Here is a 6,446-nt window from a genome sequence, read left to right on the forward strand (position 1 = left end):
TGTGCGCAGAGACCTTAGTAAGTCCACAGTTGAGTGCGCGGGCCCCTGTAGCTATGTGCACAGGGTCTGAAATGTATGTGTATTGAAGATCTGAAATAATAAACACTATTTGAATAAATTTTGTGTCCAATTCATATACTTATGTGTTTTTTGTATTTATGCTCAAATTGAATGCCATTTATCTGTATTATTGTCTTAATTACCCTGCAAATATCTGGATCTACTGTTATATGTTATTTTATACATGATTGGATCTTAGGCGAAGCTCATAACTCTATTTAATTGGAAATTGCTTTAAGTTTGTGGATTTTGAGGATAAGGGTTTGTGAAGGTCAAATCGGGCCTGAAACTAAAGAAACGCCTTACTCCCACATCATGTAGCCTTCTAGATGTAGAAACCTGGCTCTAGCATCCCCCAATACTGCCTCGGATGAGACTGCAGCCTCTGCTAAGTGGGTTGTTGCCTAAAGGGTCAGTAGTGTAGGGTTTTGTTAATTAGCGCAGCTAAATCTGAACCTGGGTTCAAGCCCCCTCAAGCTAACTATCTATTGGGAATGTTATTTATGCCAATAATTCCTTGAATATTTCTGTGAAGCGCAGGAGGAGGGAAATACATTCCACTGCACGTGGCTCTTATTGTTGATCGTGCTGATAGCTTGGAGATAACCAGATGATTCACAATTCCCCACTGTGGATCTAGAGTTGTACGAGGCTGCCATATTTGCCTCGCTGTGGGAAAAAAAGGACCCTACCGACATGATAGAAAATAATTTGTTCTAGGTACTATTTGAAACAAATTTTTTGATGGTGATCAGTCAGAAGCCCAAGTTGTCACAAAGTCTATTCAAGGAATATCGGTGCATCGTTGAATTCAAGGTTGATTTCCACCATGTGTACATCCACACTAGGCATGATTTGGAAAAGACTTGGATGGCATTGCCATCTTTTGTCACTGAGGAAGATATCTCCCATCTAGTTCTTATGTGGCCCATAACTGGCTATTTCCAACATAAATTATAGAGGGCACAACAGGGACTAGTAAAGATGCGTCAAAGGAAAAGAAGAAGGTGACCATTGACCTAGACAAGAATATCGCGCAGGAACTAGAGCGTGAGCAAGAAGAAGAACAACATACAAAAGAACCTGATCAAGGTGGCGAAGACCCCTATGTAGATTTAAAGGACGTCGATTCTCCATTCATTCTAAAATGGCGGTATAAGAAAAGTGCGGGAGGTGCATGTAAAAAGCACAAATGTGATAAGTCTGTTGGCTCGAAGGCCATGGTCCTCACTGACAGGTACCTTGATGAAATTGGGGGCACTATTAGGTTCACGACGAATGATATTTGGGGCACATCGAAGGGCAATACCAGTCTGTATTAATGAAGGTCCAAGAGGGCCTCAAATAATTATAGGTTTAGGCAAGCTAGGTTCAAGTGAGCATGGTTCAAGCAAGTCTGTCTCAAGCGAGCATGGAACCAATGACATCGGGAAGTGTGCAGTCAATACTCACTTCAGAGCTCCATGTTGTACCATTTCTTGATGGATCTTTACACTTGAATAATGCCAAATATAGGGAGAGTGCACAACTGCCTAAGAACGTGAATATTAACCTCGCGGTACTCCCTCTGCACACATTGCATGACCTACACTAGGGTGTAGCAAATGAACTTAAGGTGTGAGAGTGACGGGCTCTCATGGTGATCAAAGATGTGAAGATCACTAGTCAGTAGTTGCACGATGAAAAGCACCAAGCTCTCCAAGATTACGATGAGGTTGTTGCATGACGAAAGAAGCTAGAGCATGCCATTTCCAGAGTATGTAGTGAGCTTATAGAGCTCCAAATTTAGTCTGAGGCCGCTTCAGAAGACAAAGTAGTGCAGCTGGAATATGCATTCATATTTTCAAAGGCGCAGTTTGATAAGGTTCATTTTGATCTACATATGCAAATTACTGAGCTTCAATTGAAGCTATAGCCCACCACACCACCTAAGATCCGAGAGTGGCGTGAGGTTGCATTCATAACAACCAGGGAAAATCTTGACATTGCAGTCAAGGACTATAGCCAATTATTCGAAGAAACACTAGAACTGTGGGCCTCACTACATGAGGACCCATAGGTGAAAAATATTGAAGTAGACATTTAGGATAATCAACTGCAGTATGATGAGATCAAGGCAATGATGCACATCTTCGCACCTACGCAACGGTTCGTGCGGTTGAGAGAAGGGACTTCCCTGCAAGCATAGATCAAGGATTTGTGGAAGAAGATGCAAAATATCACTACACAGATGCAACCTTAGGAAGAAGAAGCAGGGAAGCTCTCATAGAATGTGGAATTCATTCTCAAAAGTACGCAACAAATGCAGCGGGAAATCAAGTTAGCAACAGAAGGTCCAACTACAGAAAGGTTGGTCAAAGACGTTTGACAGGTAAAAACATAATGCACACAGGAGCTTCACCCAACAAAGTCTTCATTTAGTAGCCTGAAAGCAAAGATACAGAGCATAACAATGAACTGACTTGAGGATGAGCCACATCTTTGTTTTGGGGGCCTATTGGGATGGGCCCCCCTAGGTCCACTTTTGACTAAGTTTTGTAAAAGCCTTTGCATTTTAAGGAGTAGAGCGCACATGTTACTAGGAGTCAAGGGGTTTTAGGAAAGTCAAATCCCCTTAGTTTTTGTATTGCTTTGAGCTCTGCCCATGGTTTGTGGACCATCGTATTGTAATAGGAAAAAATATATAAAGGGGATGTCTTAGAAATTCTAAGGAAATCAATTAGTCAGATTTGAGATGTTTTTGAGTCTGTAAGTGTAATATCTTTTTGTATTTGGACGAAGAGGAAGGTTCCTGCTATTGTGTGCACAGAGACCTTGGTAGGTCCGCAACTGAGTGTGCGGGCCCTAAAGTTGTGTGCACATGGTCTAAAATGTATGTGTATTGAAGATCTAAAATAATAAAGAGTATTTAAAGCAATTATGTGTGCAATTCATATACTTATGTGTTTTCTGTATTTACACTCAAATTGCCATTTATCTTACCCCACGAAGATTTGGATCTACTATTATATGTTATTTTATACATGATTAGACCCTTAGGCAAAGCTCATAACTTTGTTTAATTGGAAACTTATTTAAATTTGGGGATTTTGAGGATAAGGGTCCGTGAAGGTTAGATCGGGCCTGAAACTAAAGAAACACATTACTTCCACATCACATAGCCTTTTGGATGCAGAAACCTAGCTTTAGCATCCCCCAATACTACCTCGAGTGAGGTTGCAGCCGACGCTAAGCGGGTTGTTGTCGAAAGGGCTAGTAGTGTAGGTTTTTGTTGGTTAGCATAGCTAACAATAAACCTCAGTCCAAGCCCCCTCAAGCCAACAATAATTATAGCAGAGGAAAAAATCAAGGAAGAGGACAAAGTCAAGGTAGAGGAAAATATCAAGGCAGAGGACAAAGTCAAGCTAGAGGAAAAATTCAAGGAAGAGGAAAAGTTTGCAATGAATTATTTTTTTGTAAACGACACAACAAAGTCGGTCATTATGATGAGAATTGTGGAACTTCTATTGCAAACTCTCAAAGTTTCAATAGTATTTGGAACAATTTTCTAATGATCAAGATGATGATGCTTTAGAATTGTCTTCAACACTCTTAGGAATTCAAAACCAATACCCTTACACGTATCCACATATTCTCTTAAAAAAGATTATGAAAATTCTTGGATCTTAGATACAGGGGCTACACATTATATGACTTCTCGACATGAATTTTTTGGACATTTCAACAGTGTCAACTCAATTTAATATTTCTAGAAGATGATATGACACATACTCACTATCAAAAAAGGTACAATAAAAGTTTCTCTTCCAAGCATTAGAGAAAACTAATTTTGATGTTTTGGTATGTACCAAAATTCAAGAATAATATGTTGTCATTAGCCACGATTTTCAAAGCAGGACATCAATTCATTATGGAAAATGGATTAATAGGAATCAATTCTATAAAAAAAAATTAAAGACAACCATGACTAGATATGAAAATGGAAAAATTCTAAGGATGAAAAGGGTAGTCATTAGACAATAGTCTAATTTCACAAGAGCAATAATTCAGATATTTCACCTATAAGGTTGTGGCATGTTAAATATGGGAATATAAACTTTGAAGGTCCTCTCAACCTAAAAAGAAGAGAATTGTCAAATAACTTCCAAATTTTAAGAATTAAAATGCAAGATGTGAAGTTTTCATTTATGGGAAACAAAATCAAGATACTTTTCCAATAATTTCATGGCATGCGAACATATGTTTGCAATTGGTTCACAGTGACATTTGTGGACATCTACAGGCTTCTCTAGGTGGTTTTAAATATTTTTTTACTTTTCATTGATGATTTCAATAGAATGACTTGGGTTTATTTTTTGAAAGAAACGTTAGAACCTTTGAAAATTTCAAGACGTTTTTCCAACTAGTTGAAAACAATGAATTTAAGGAAAAAATTGGCACCTTTAGGACATATAATGGAGAGGAATTCACTTCCAATGAATTCCAAGCTTATTGTAGGGACAGTGGTATCAAAAGACAGCTTAATAATGTCTAAAATCCATATCATATTGGAGTAGAAGAAATAATGAATCACACCTTGTTAGGGATAGCAAGATCCATGTTAACTTTAAAAAATTTGAATCTTGGCATATTGGGCATAAGCAATACATATTGAAGTCGACTTAAGGAATAAATCTCCCACTGCTTCTTTGGATGGAATTACACCATATGAAGCGTGGTTCAGTTTCAAACCTTGAGTGAAACATCTTAGAGTTTTTGTTTCAATATGCTATTCCTTAGTTCCAAAAGAAAAGCAAACTAATCTTGATTCACGATGTTTGAAGTGTATATTTATTGGATATTTCAATGAAGAGAATGGCTATCATGTTTAGTCCAATGGAGTTTTTATTGTTAATAGAGATGTTATATTTGATGAAACAAAAAAAAGAGTGCCACAGAGGTAGAAATTATTCTACAAAAATTGGACACTTGGGGTGATAAAGAGAAAATCAGAATACAAAATCAACCAACTACACAAAATTGGTATGATATTGAATGGAATTCTTTAGAAAATGATTCATCCAATTCACTTACTTCATCTAAATCCTCTGGCATCAATTCATCTAATAGTGACTCTCCACCTCCTAAACCTTCAGATGATTGAAGAACCTCTATTTATATCAATCTAATTTGTAATGATGATAATCATTCAGACACACTAATAAGTCAAGATCAACTACCTAAATGGGCCATTCAACTTTTGAAGGATGTTATGCCAGATGAATAAAACAAAATGGGAACAAGAATTTCATAAAAAAGAGAAGAAAAAAGATTCCTTACTAACAAATGATTTTACGGATCCCTCCACATTCAAAGGGGAAATAAAACATGTAGAATGGAAAAAAGAAATGGTTGAAGAATATTAGTTAGTGATGGAAAATAATACTTGGATACCTATTGATTATCCTGAAAATTGAAACCCATTAGACACAAATTGGTTTACCAAATCAAGTATAAGCTAGATAGAGAAATCAACAAATATAAGGCAAGACTTGTCACCAAGGGTTTTGCACAACAAGAAGGAATAAACTATGAGGAAACATTTGTGCTTATGGAGAAATGGAAGTCCATAAAATTCAAGCTTGCATTTTCATCTCAGAAAGGTTGGAAAGTACCTCATGGTTTTGAACTCGAAGGACAAGAACACAAAGTTTGCAAATTAATCAAGGCTTTATATGGGTTGAAAAAAGCTTCACGAAATTGGTATGCAAAAAAGAATGAAAATCTTCGTAAGGGTTGATTTAAGCGAAGTGAATTAGATGATATCTTAAATGTGAGCCAATTAGATTAAAATATGGTGATTTTAGTTATGTATGTGGTTAACTTGATCATTCCTAGAAACAACAATGATCATATTGTGCAAGTAAAGAAGGAATTACAAGTTGGATTCAAGATGACTAATCTAGGACTACTTCAATACTATCTTGGAGTTGAAGTATTCCAACATCCAAACAAAATTTTCATTAGTCAAACCAAATATGCATATGAACTACTTAAAAAAATTGGAATGCAAGATTGCAAGTTTGTTCTCACCCCAAAGGAGAAAAAATTAAAAATTTCATAATTTGGAGGGTGGAATTTGGTAAACAGTATTGATTATCTTATCTATCTAACAAACACTCATCCAAAATTATATTATGTAGTTAGTGTTCTCTCATGATTACGCATGAACCAAGGGAAATCCATTGGAATGCAACAAAAAATGTTTTTAGATATATCTAAGATACGAAAGATTTTGGTCTTCTCTACAAAAAGACTAAATTTGTACTTGGTGGGTATTTAGAAATATTGCTGGAAATATTGATCATGGAGCATCAACATCAAGTTATTTGATGAAAATTGGACCA

This window comes from Pinus tabuliformis, chromosome 7 (assembly GCF_031772625.1).
Source record: "Pinus tabuliformis cultivar Carrire ecotype Pingquan chromosome 7, CPIR1, whole genome shotgun sequence".
In the NCBI taxonomy this organism is placed as follows: domain Eukaryota; kingdom Viridiplantae; phylum Streptophyta; class Pinopsida; order Pinales; family Pinaceae; genus Pinus; species Pinus tabuliformis.